General features: G+C 40.4%; 1 protein-coding gene across 5 annotated transcripts in view; it reads right to left on the reverse strand.

Moving 5' to 3' along the window:
* Window positions 1-6,670, reverse strand: part of TENT2 (terminal nucleotidyltransferase 2) — a 75,053-nt gene extending 68,383 nt beyond the window's left edge. For 2 of the 5 annotated variants that reach the window (XM_033180173.1, XM_033180169.1), the window contains exons 1-2: window positions 6,318-6,668; window positions 6,009-6,073 (exon numbers count right to left, since the gene is read on the reverse strand). The gene's annotated coding sequence lies outside the window, so the exon portion shown is untranslated. Of the gene's footprint in view, window positions 1-6,008; window positions 6,075-6,317 lie in introns of all 5 variants that reach the window. The other 3 variants (XM_033180174.1, XM_033180170.1, XM_033180172.1) reach the window with 3 other exon arrangements.
* Window positions 6,671-11,206: the final 4,536 nt, after the last annotated feature.

Below are 11,206 nucleotides of genomic sequence, written 5' to 3' on the forward strand. Positions count from 1 at the left end.
CTTGGGAGTGCATCAAGAAAATGTCAAGCTAGCTACCTAATCAACTGAACATGAAGCCTACAAGTTGACAGGCCCTACCCACGCATTTTTAGAGTTTCTAATTAGACTCCTGATATTCTCACTTAAAAGAGGCATCCATGGATCACCAGAAGAAAAATAAAACCTGGGAATAAACAGAAACAATGTCAGGAACAAACGAACACTCAAAAAAAAAAGAAAAAAAAAATCTCAGATTAATGAAAAGACATTGTATATATATAACAAGCATATGCTATTTAAAAAGAAAGGGGCCAGGTGAGGTGGCTCACACCTACAATCCCAGCACTCTGGGAGGCAGAGGTGGGAGGATTACTTGAGCTCAGGAATTCAAGATTATCCTGGGCAACAAAGTGAGACCCTGTCTCTATAAAAAATCAAAATTAGCCAGGCACAATAGTGTGTGCCTTTGGTCCCAGTTACACAGGAGGCTGAGGTGGGAGGACTGCTTGAGTCTAGGAGGTCAAGGCTGTAGTGAACCATATTCATGCCACTGCATTCCAGCCTGGGTGATAGGGCAAGACCCTATCTCAAAAAAATAAAATAAAAAGGCTGTGGGAAATTATAAAATTGAAAGCAGAACTATCCAGCAGAAAGTTAAAAAGTAACTTTGAAGAAATGTATTAGAAAGACAGAAAAGAAAAAGTTGGTAGGAGCAGGAAGGAGGCAAGACAACACAAGAGAAAACAGAAGACTATTAAACTATGTAATCTAACATTATAACAGAAGGTCCAGGAAGAACAGAAAAAAACACAGGACATTACCTAACAAATAAAACAAAAAAATGCCAAAGACTGAAAGACACCAATCCCCAGGTTGAAAGGACCTAAAGAGTACAAAGTACAGTAAAAAAGTTACATGTCAAGGTACATTATACTGAAGTTTCAGAATATTACACAAAAAAAGGAAGTTTATAAAATATTCCAGAAGGGGAAAATGGTATAAACAAAGCACAAGCAATCAAAATGGCTTTGGACTTCTCAATAGCACAGGACATGGACTCATGACTTCAAATCTCTGATGGAAATGCTCTCAGGCCGAAATTCTATACCTAGCTGTACTATCAAAATGCAAGGGCAACTAGAAACATTCTTAGACAGGTAAGTTATCAAAAAAGAAAACGAAAACCTGGAATCCAGAAAAAGGGAGATCTGATGTAGGGCAGAAACAAAGTAAATTCCCCAAGATGACAGTGTTGGGAAGCTAACAGTTCAAATTAGAATAGGAGGATGCAGGGCTTCAAGAAGATATCTAAGTTAAAAAAAAAAAAAATCAACTGGTAGATTACCTGATGTATTTGACTATAAAGTTCTGTTAACAGGCCGGGCGCGGTGGCTCAAGCCTGTAATCCCAGCACTTTGGGAGGCCGAGACGGGCGGATCACGAGGTCAGGAGATCGAGACCATCCTGGCTAACACGGTGAAACCCCGTCTCTACTAAAAAAATACAGAAAACTAGCCGGGCGAGGTGGCGGGCACCTGCAGTCCCAGCTACTCGGGAGGCTGAGGCAGGAGAATGGCTAAACCCGGGAGGCGGAGCCTGCAGTGAGCTGAGATCCGGCCACTGCACTCCAGCCTGGGCGACAGAGCGAGACTCCGTCTCAAAAAAAAAAAAAAAAAAAAAAAAAAAAAAAAAAAGTTCTGTTAACAGAGTAGAAATAATTTTAGAAATATAGAAAAGTAGCTAGTTAAAAATAAATTACCAAAGAAAAAAAACACTCAATAGGTAATATAAAAAAGGCAATATAATCATAGTTACCTACCTGACTCTTACAATAAAGATTGAATATACTGATTCTTTTTAACTGAGCTACTATGTAAAATTTATTATATATTATTTATTTATATATGACATTATATTATACATTTGTGTTTATATATCACAAGTTTTATATGGAGGATGACAGACGGTACAAAAAGTGCTAAATACTCATTTGCAGTAAATATAAATCAAAAGAATGAAGTATAGAAGCTTTACTTTTCTTTTTTTTTTTTTTTTTAACAACAGAGAAAAATAAAACTAGGTAGCCACAAGAATTGAAACAGTCGCCTCTGGGGATTGTGACCAGGAGGGCTGGAAAAAACTATAAGAGACAACAGGGAAGAGAAAGAAAGATCTGGGAAGAAATAAATAAATCCCTCACAAACATCGTTCCTTGTTTTTTCAATTCCATAAGATGAAAATTCCCTAGGTTGGCCACAGATAACAAGGCTCACCAGTCCAGGGTTCATAATAGACTATGGACAAAATTCTATGAACCACCATCAGACCTCATCCCAAATGCCTGACCCTAATTTGGACTAGAGACAAGGTTAACCTCCAGAAAACAAGTCTGTCAACTTTCTTTAGCAGACCCTTATGTCTTTTTACAAGAGATTTTTAAAAAAGAAAATAATCCTATCATATTTCCTCAACTGTACACCTTAGCTTCTTCAGAGGAAATGGACAAGTATGTCGAACTAAGCAGTATTCCAGGGAATCCCCTAGTAAAAATACATACAATAATCCTGGGCTGGGCAGTTGCTCATATCCCTGTAATCCCAGAACTTTGGGGAGGCTGAGGCAGGCAGATTTTTTGAGCCCAGGAGTTAGAGACCAGCCTGGGCAACATGGTAAAATCTCACCTCTACAACAAATACAAAAATTAGGCCGCACGCAGTGGCACACACCTATAATCTCAGCATTTTGGGAGGCCGAAGCAGATGGATCATCTAAGATCAGGAGTTCACGACCAGCCTGACTAACATGGTGAAATCCCTACTAAATACAAAAAAAAAAAAATTGCCAGGCGTGGTGGCACATGCCTGTAATCCCAGCTACTTGGGAGACTGAGACAGGAGAATCGCTTGTACCTGGGAGGCGGAGGTTGCAGTGAACCAAGATCGCACAACTGCCCTCCAGCCTAGGCAACAAGAGCAAAACTCTGTCTCAAAAAAAAAAAAAAAAAATTAGGCCAGGTACAGTGGCTCATGGCTATAATTCCAACACTTTGGGAGGATGAGGTGGGCAGATCACCTGAGGTCAGGAGTTCAAGAACAGCCTGGTCAACAAGGCAAAACCCGCCTCTACTAAAAATACAAAATTAGCTAGCATGGTGGCAGGCACCTGTAATCCCAGGTACTTGGGAGGCTGAGGCAGGGGAATCGCTTAAACCCGGCAGGAAGAGGTCACAGTGAGCGGAGATCACACCACTGCACTCCAGCCTGGGTGAAAGAACGAGACTTCGTCTCAAAAAAAAAAAAAAAAAACGAGACACAACAAAAATTAGCCAGGTGTGGTGGTGTGCATCTGAAGTCCCAGCTATTCCGGAAGCTGGGGTGTGAGGATCACTTAAGCCAGGGAGACACAGGTTGGAGTGAGCCAAGGAGACTGTGCCACTGCACTCCAGCCTGGTCAACGGCTGGAGTTTTGAGACCCTGTCTCAAAAACAAAAAAAAGAAAAAAGAAAAATATTGGATTGCCAGATTCAAGATGGGCAATGAACACTTTTCATCCTTTGGTCAGGCTCACACTCTTTCTTGGCCTTTTTTAACCCTGGTTCCCTAACCTAATTTCCCATAAAACACAGGATCCTACTTCATAGGATTTATGAGAAAATACTATTAAAACACAATTCACCGTAACAAATTTTGCTTGATAGACACTTGCTTATACCTATAAAAACATGCTGCTTTTCCTCTATAACTGAATAAGGTCCATGTATGTTAAGATTTGAAGATCCAAAATGACATTAAGAGCCCAGGCCTCACCTTGTTTCCATCCTATACACAGCCAAAACCAAACTAAGAATAAATCTAAAGATGTCTTGGGGCCCAGAACTACTCTACAAAGTTAACGACCAAATTATCCCCAGCTTAAAAACTTAGAATGAGTCCACAGCCAGATGTTTACTCTGGGGCAGAAATCTAGTTCAGCCTATCCCAAATTCCCAGAAATATATCAAGCTCTGGAGCCCCTGCAAAACAAAGGATCTGTCAGCCTCTCCTCAGTATGAATTTTGGCCCTCAAGTCAGGCTCTTAAGGAAGGTAGACTTCAAGTAGGGGAAAATCATTCCGAGGCACTCATTCTATGTTCACCAATATACGTATTCCGAAAGACATCTAGAGTTAAGGAAGTAAATGAAACGCCCATGAACTTCTATTCCTTTTTTCTAATATATTTCACATTGATTTCGATGAAAATAAAAATAACATCAAAACAATTATCTATCATAAACAACATAATCATTTTTTAAACAGAATGTAGAGTTTCACAAAATAAAATACAGTAAAACTATTACTATAACAGAAATAAGGGATCTCCACAAAATTTTAAATCTTCATTTTCTTCATACTCTGAATGAAAGATTTCTTCAGTAAGTAGGGATTCGTTATATAAAACATTACTCCACATTAACTGTGGTCTTCTACTATCTTCCATGTGACAAATTTTATGAGAGATACATAAAATCCAGATATTGGCAATACCCAATTTTCCTTACCTTAAAAGTTATCAGTTCCACAATCTGTACTTGACCATAAAATAGTATACTGGTATTTGCCTTATGGAGAAAACCTTAAAGACTGTTTCCTAAGGTGGACCCAATGGGAGATTGCACAGGTTTACGTGAAACAAGGCAGTGAAAGAGTAGATTAATTCGGCCAGGCACGGTGGCTCACGCCTGTAATCCCAGCACTTTGGGAGGTCCAGGCGGACGGATCAACCTGAGGTCAGGAGTTCGAGACCAGCCTGGCCAACATGGTGAAACCCCGTCTCTACTAAAAAATACAAAAATCAGCTGGGCATGGTGGCACGCGCCTGTAATCCCAGCTACTCCGCAGGCTGAGGCAGGAGAATCGCTTGAACCCAGGAGGCGGAGGCTGCAGTGAGCCGAGATCGTGCCACTGCACTCCAGCCTGGGTGACAAGATCAAGACTCCGTCTTAAAAAAAAAAAAAAAAAAAAGTAGATTAATTCCTAGTAATTTCTAGTGATAAAGCATTTGGTCCTGGAATTTGCAACCTGGAATTTCTGTCCTCAACTTGACCTCTCCTCCAACAAATTAGAGAACACTCAAGGTTATATGTAATTCCTTCATCAGATTCTTTGAAAAGCAGAATACACCTAGTATAAAAACCAGAACTGTACTGGCTAAACCAAGATACTGTCCATTTTGTCCAAATACCTTCGATCCCTCAAACCCACTTCTTTTCTCCACATTACGAAAAACCCAATTCCTAAATCCTGCCAACCCACTGTGAAAACCACTTCCAGGTTTTGAACAGGATATTCCCTTTGCCTAAGAACTGAATTACATCCAAGTCTTCAAAAAATAATCTAGTCACATGGCTCCAAACGGGCATTTCTTAAACAACTCATAAATGGCCTGTTTCACATGGAGGCTGTTACAGGACATTTCCAGGCATAATTAATAGGCATAATTAGGGCTATTCACACCAACAAAGTAACGTCACTATTACTGGCTATTAATCAGTATAAATGAATAGCCTTATGGCTGCTAATCAGTACGCGTTGGAAGCCTTGTGGTACTGAACCATACAATATGAAGATACTTACAAAAGTTAACTATGTTACCTGTAATATAAAAACACAGATTTAGTGATCAGTTACAATCTCTTTCCTCACAAAATCATACACTGCACATCTGTTATTAAGATTGTGTTTAACAGTTTCCCTTTGTTTCTTCTCTGTTCACCCTAATGAAAAACATCTGCTATTTTAAACAAAGAGTTGAAAGAGGTAAGACAATTTAGAGAATCCATAAGTTGTGAGACACATAAGCCTTTCGTGTTCTCACCTTGAGAGACGAAAAGCCTTTCTACAAAGGCTGAACAAGAAAAGAAACGTACACAACTAACAGTCTTAACCTGTGCATTTTCCTATAAGTGAAAAGCTGAGGCAATTTCATGCCATTTAAGTAAGCCTTAAAAGATAAATGCCTTTTAAATTTTTTAATTAATCCAGTTATTTACCTTAGTTCTTTACCACCCTTTGAAACACCATGCAGGGGTCCCAAGACTATCTTTCTCTTTTGGTCCTGGAGTGGTGGACGAGGGAGTACGCGAGAACAAGAAAAACGAGTAAGCAAAGTAAGCGGTCCTAAGATTCTTCAAAATGTACAAGCAGCCCAGGGGCCGCCCATAAACTTGGAATAACCAAGAGATACTGCCGGAACCTCCCACGCAAAACAAAACGCTACCGTTTCGGAAAAAGTTTCCCGCGCCCCGCCCCCGACCTGGGCCTACACCGCTGCGTTCCTCTCCGAAACCCCCTAAACTCACAGGTGTCCTCCGGGAAGGGCTAAGCAGGGCCTACCGCACTGCCCGCTCAGAAGTTCCAAGGCCCGAGCAGGGACGGCTGGGCGTACTCGGTCGTAGCTTTCTCCCGAATCAAAGGAGGTAGTGGTGGCCCGTGGAGCAGCTAGGCCCAGCTCCGACCCTGCCTGCGATCTAACCCCCGGCACGCCTGCCAGGGGAGGAGTAACACAATCAAAGATGATAGGGGCCGAAAGGATTTAGAAGGTTGGGGGCGGTGGCAAAAAGCGGAAGACCAAAAAGTCGCAGAAAAAGCGGCGTAGAAAACCCTGTCAAACACACCCGGAAGATCGACGTGACCCCGGATGAGAATAGGCTGCGGGGAGCGAGAGGTCACACTTCCGGTAGCGCCCTCCCTCCCGCCTTCTATGAGCGCTTTGCTTGAATGCGCAGGCGCAAGACAGCTGGATTTGGAAGGAGGTGGTTTCTTAATTGCTGCCAGCAGCAGTTGGGAAAATGTTAGGACTGTACTAGGAGGAGAGGGGAGCAGGCAGTCGCCGGAGGGCCACTTCTGGGCCCCTTGTGTGAACTCGCGTGCAGCTGTTCTAAATCTAACAAACGTTTTCCGTGGGTCCTTCATGTCTTGGCGGAGTGACTTGTCGCCAGAGAAGCCTTTCTTTAACCAATGTTCCTCTACTCTTCTGCCCCGGAGCAACATTAAGCTTTATCTGTTCTTTTGCCCCTTCAGTAACCTGAGAGAGTCTTTGGAAGGAAAATGCTTCCTTTGGCCGAACGCGGTGGCTCACGCCTGTAATCCTAGCACTTTGACCGGCCGAGGCGGGCGGATCACGAGGTCAGGAGTTCGAGACCAGCCTGGCCAACATGGTGAAACCCTATCTTTACTAAAAATACAAAAATTAGCTGGCATGGTGGCGCGCGCCTGTAATCCCAGCTACTCAGGAGACCGAGGCCGGAGAGTCGCTTGAACCCGGGAGGCGGAGGTTGCAGTGAGCCGAGATCGAGCCACTGCACTCCATCCTGGGCGACAAAGCGAGACTCCGTCTCAAAAAAAAAAAAAAAAATGCTTTCTTTAAAGCCCTGCCCATAGTAATAGCTGGCATTCACTAATTCAACCAGTATTTATTGATACCGCCTCTTGAGTGAGCTTTAGTAGTTCGTAGAAATGTCTAAATTGTTTAATAATGCAAATCTGTTAGCTGTATTCCTTTATTGTCCACTTAATGTCTATAAAATCTGACCCCTCCGGTTCTGAAATTGGTAATTTGTGTGTCTTCTTTTTTTCTGATTGACATGGCAAGGGGCCTCTCGATTTTACGAATCTCAAATCTCAAAGCCCGTTTTTGCTTTCTTGGATTTTCTCTACTGGTTTTCTGTTTTCTATTTTATTGATTTCTGCTCTTATGTTTATTGTTTCCTTTATTCTGCTATTTTTTAATTTTTAAATTTATTGTTTTGTTTCTCTAGTTTCTTAACTCAGAAACTGATGACCACTAATTTTAGATGTCTCTTGTTTCTACAAGGCATTTGGTGTGATAAGTGTCCCTCTATACTGTTTTAGCTACATCCCACATATTTTGATATATTGTATTTTCATTTTCCTTCATTTCAAAATACTTTGTAATTTCCCTATTGCTTTCTTTTTTTGACCATGGGTTTCTCATGTTTTTCGTAAGTGGAGGAGTTTTCCGGATAGCTGCCTGTTACTGATTTCTGATTTAATCCCATTGTGATCAGAGAAGATGCTTTGTACAGTATTAATAATTTTAAACTTATTGACACTTGTTCTGTGGCCCAGAGTATAGTCTGTCTTGGTAAATATTCACTATGCATTTGAAATGAATGTGTTTTTTGCAGTTGTTGGATGGAGTGTTCTATAAATGTCAGTCATGTCAAGTTGGTTGATATTAGTGTTCAAATCTATATCCTTTCTGATTTACTGTCTACTTACTCTACTAATTATTGAGAGTATTGAAATTTCTGACTATTACTGGTTTTTTTCTATTGTAATTCTATCAATTTCTGCTTCATGTACTTTGAAACTCTGCTATTAGTTGCATAAACATAGTTACTCTCTTATTTGTATGAATTTATCCTTTACGAAAGTTTCATCATTATGAAATTATCCACTTTACAAATGACCCTCCTTTTTCCTGACAATGTTCTTTGCTTTGAAGTATATTTTGTCTGATAGTATTACAGCCACTTAGGCTTTCTTTTGTATGGTTTTAACATGGTATATATAAGAAAAACATAATTCCAATTCTACATAAAGTCCTCCAGAAAATTGAAGAGGAGGGAATACTTCCCAGCTTATTCTATAGGGCCAGCATTAAACTAATACCCAAACTCTAGATATTAAACAAGTATACTGTGGACCAATATCTCTCATAAGCATAATATGCACAATTCTAGTCACTTTTATTTCACAGTATATAAAAAAAGAATACATTATAGCCAAACAGAGGTTTATCCTAGGAATGCGATGTTGAATTAGCATTTTATTGACCATAAAAGAGTATACTAGTACTTGTCTTATGGAGAAAACCTTAAAGACTGTTTCCTAAGGTGGACCCAATGAGAAATTACACAGGTTTACATGAGACAAAGCAGTAAAAGAGTAGATTATATAAAAAAAAAAGATATATAAATATGTAAAAAATATATTTAAAAAGATAATATATTATAGGCCCAAACAGGGGCTTATCCTAGGAATGCAAGGTTGAATTAGCATTGGTAAATCAAGCAATATTTACAGACTAAAAAAGAAAAACCATTTGATAATCTCAATACATGCAGCAAATGTATTGGACAAAATCCAATATCCGTTCCTAAGATTACAAGGAAACTTCCTCAACTTAATAGAGAGTGTCTATAAAAAGCATCACACTTAATGGTGAAGAACAACGCTTTCACCTTAAGATCAGGAACAAGGCAAGGATTTCTGCTCTGACAACTTTTGTTCAATATTGTACTGAGGATTCTAGCCTGTGCAATAAGGCAAGGAAAAAAAAAAGGCATTCAAATTAGAAAAGAAGTAAAACTGGTTTTATTTGTAGGTGACATGTTGAAAACTCTGGCACAAGATCTACAAAAAACTATCAGATCAAATAAATGACCAAACCAAATGACTACAGGTCATAAAATCAATACACAAATGTCAATTGCATTTGTAGTACACTAGCAATGAACAATCTGAAATTGAAATTTAAAATACCATTTACAACAGCATCAAAAATACTTGAGGCAGGCATGGTGGCATGCATCTGTAGTCCCAGCTACTTGAGAGGCTGAGGCAGAGAATCACTTGAGCCCAGGAGTATGATGGCATCATCATAGCTCACTGCAGCCCCAGAAAGAGAAAGGAAAGAGAAGCCAAAAACTGAAGCAGCTATTTGCAAATCATGTATCTGATAAGAATGTGTCTGTGTGTGGTTTTGTTTTGGTTTTTTTGTTTTGTTTTGTTTTGTTTTTGAGACAGGGTCTCGCTGTATCTCAATAGAGCTGGAGTATAGTCAGTCATGTCAAGTTGGTTGATATTAGTGTTCAAATCTATATCCTTTCTGATTTACTGTCTACTTACTCTACTAATTATTGAGAGTATTGAAATTGAGGCTCACTGCTACCTCAACCTCCCAGGCTCAAGTGATCCTCCCACCTTAGCTTCCTTAGTAGCTGGGACTACAGGTGTGCAGCACCATGCCTGGTTAATTATTGTATTTGTTACAGAGAATGGAGTTTCCCCATGTTGCCCAGGCTGGTCTCGAATTCCTTGGCTCAAGCAATCCACCTGCCTCAGCCTTTCTAAGTGCTGGGATTACAGGTGTGAGCCACCATTCCGGACTCTGGTAAAGAATTTGTATCCAGGCCGGGCGAGGTGTCTCACGCCTGTAATCCCAGCACTTTGGGAGGCCGAGGCGGGTGGATCACAAGATCAGGAGTTCGAGACCAGCCTCACCAATGTGGTGAAACCCCGTCTCTACTAAAAGTACAAAAATTAGCCTGGCGTGGTGGTAGGCGCCTGTAGTCCCAGCTACTCAGGAGGCTGAAGCAGGAGACTCACTTGAACCCAGGAGGCAGAGTTTGCAGTGAGCCAAGATCACACCATTGCACTCCAGCCTGGGTGACAGGGCAAGACTCCATCTCACAAAAAAAAAAAAAAAGAAAAAAAAAGAATTTATATTCAGAGTGTCTATTTTTTGAACTCTCATACCTCAATAATAACTCAAAAAACAAATGGCCAAAAGGTTTGAAGAGACACTTCATCAAAGAAGCCATATATGGATGACAATAAAGGCATGAAATATGCAGCATCATTAGTCATTAGAAAAATACAGATTAAGAGAAAAATACAAATTAAGACCTCAACAACATACCCTACCTATTTAATGGTAAATTCTAAAAAACTAGTCATACCAAGAATTTGTCAGAACATAGAGCAACTGAAATTCATACACTACTAATGGGAATATGAAATGGTACAGCCACTTTGGAAAAAACTTAGGAAGTTTCTTAAAAGGGTAAGCATATGTTTGTTTGCATGTGATTCAGCCATTCCATCCCTAGGTATTTACTCAAAAGAAATGAAAGCACATGTCCACAGAAGGACTTGTACACAAATGTTCATAGCAACTGTATTTGTAATTGCCTGTAATCCCAACGCTTTGGGAGACCAAGGCAGGAGGATTGCTTGAGGCCAGGAGTTGGAGACCAGCCTGAGCAACATGGTGAAACCCTGTCTCTACTAAAAATAAATAGCAATCTCAGCTACTAGGGAGGTTGAAGAAGGACAATCGTGTGAGCTTGGGAGGTGGAGGCTACAGTGAGCTATGATCGCACCACTGCACTCCAACCTGGATGACACAACAAGACCCTGTCTCAAAAAAAAAAAAAAAAAA

The sequence above is a fragment of the Trachypithecus francoisi genome, unplaced genomic scaffold, assembly GCF_009764315.1.
Source record: "Trachypithecus francoisi isolate TF-2019V2 unplaced genomic scaffold, Tfra_2.0 Lachesis_group2, whole genome shotgun sequence".
NCBI classification, from domain to species: Eukaryota; Metazoa; Chordata; class Mammalia; order Primates; family Cercopithecidae; genus Trachypithecus; species Trachypithecus francoisi.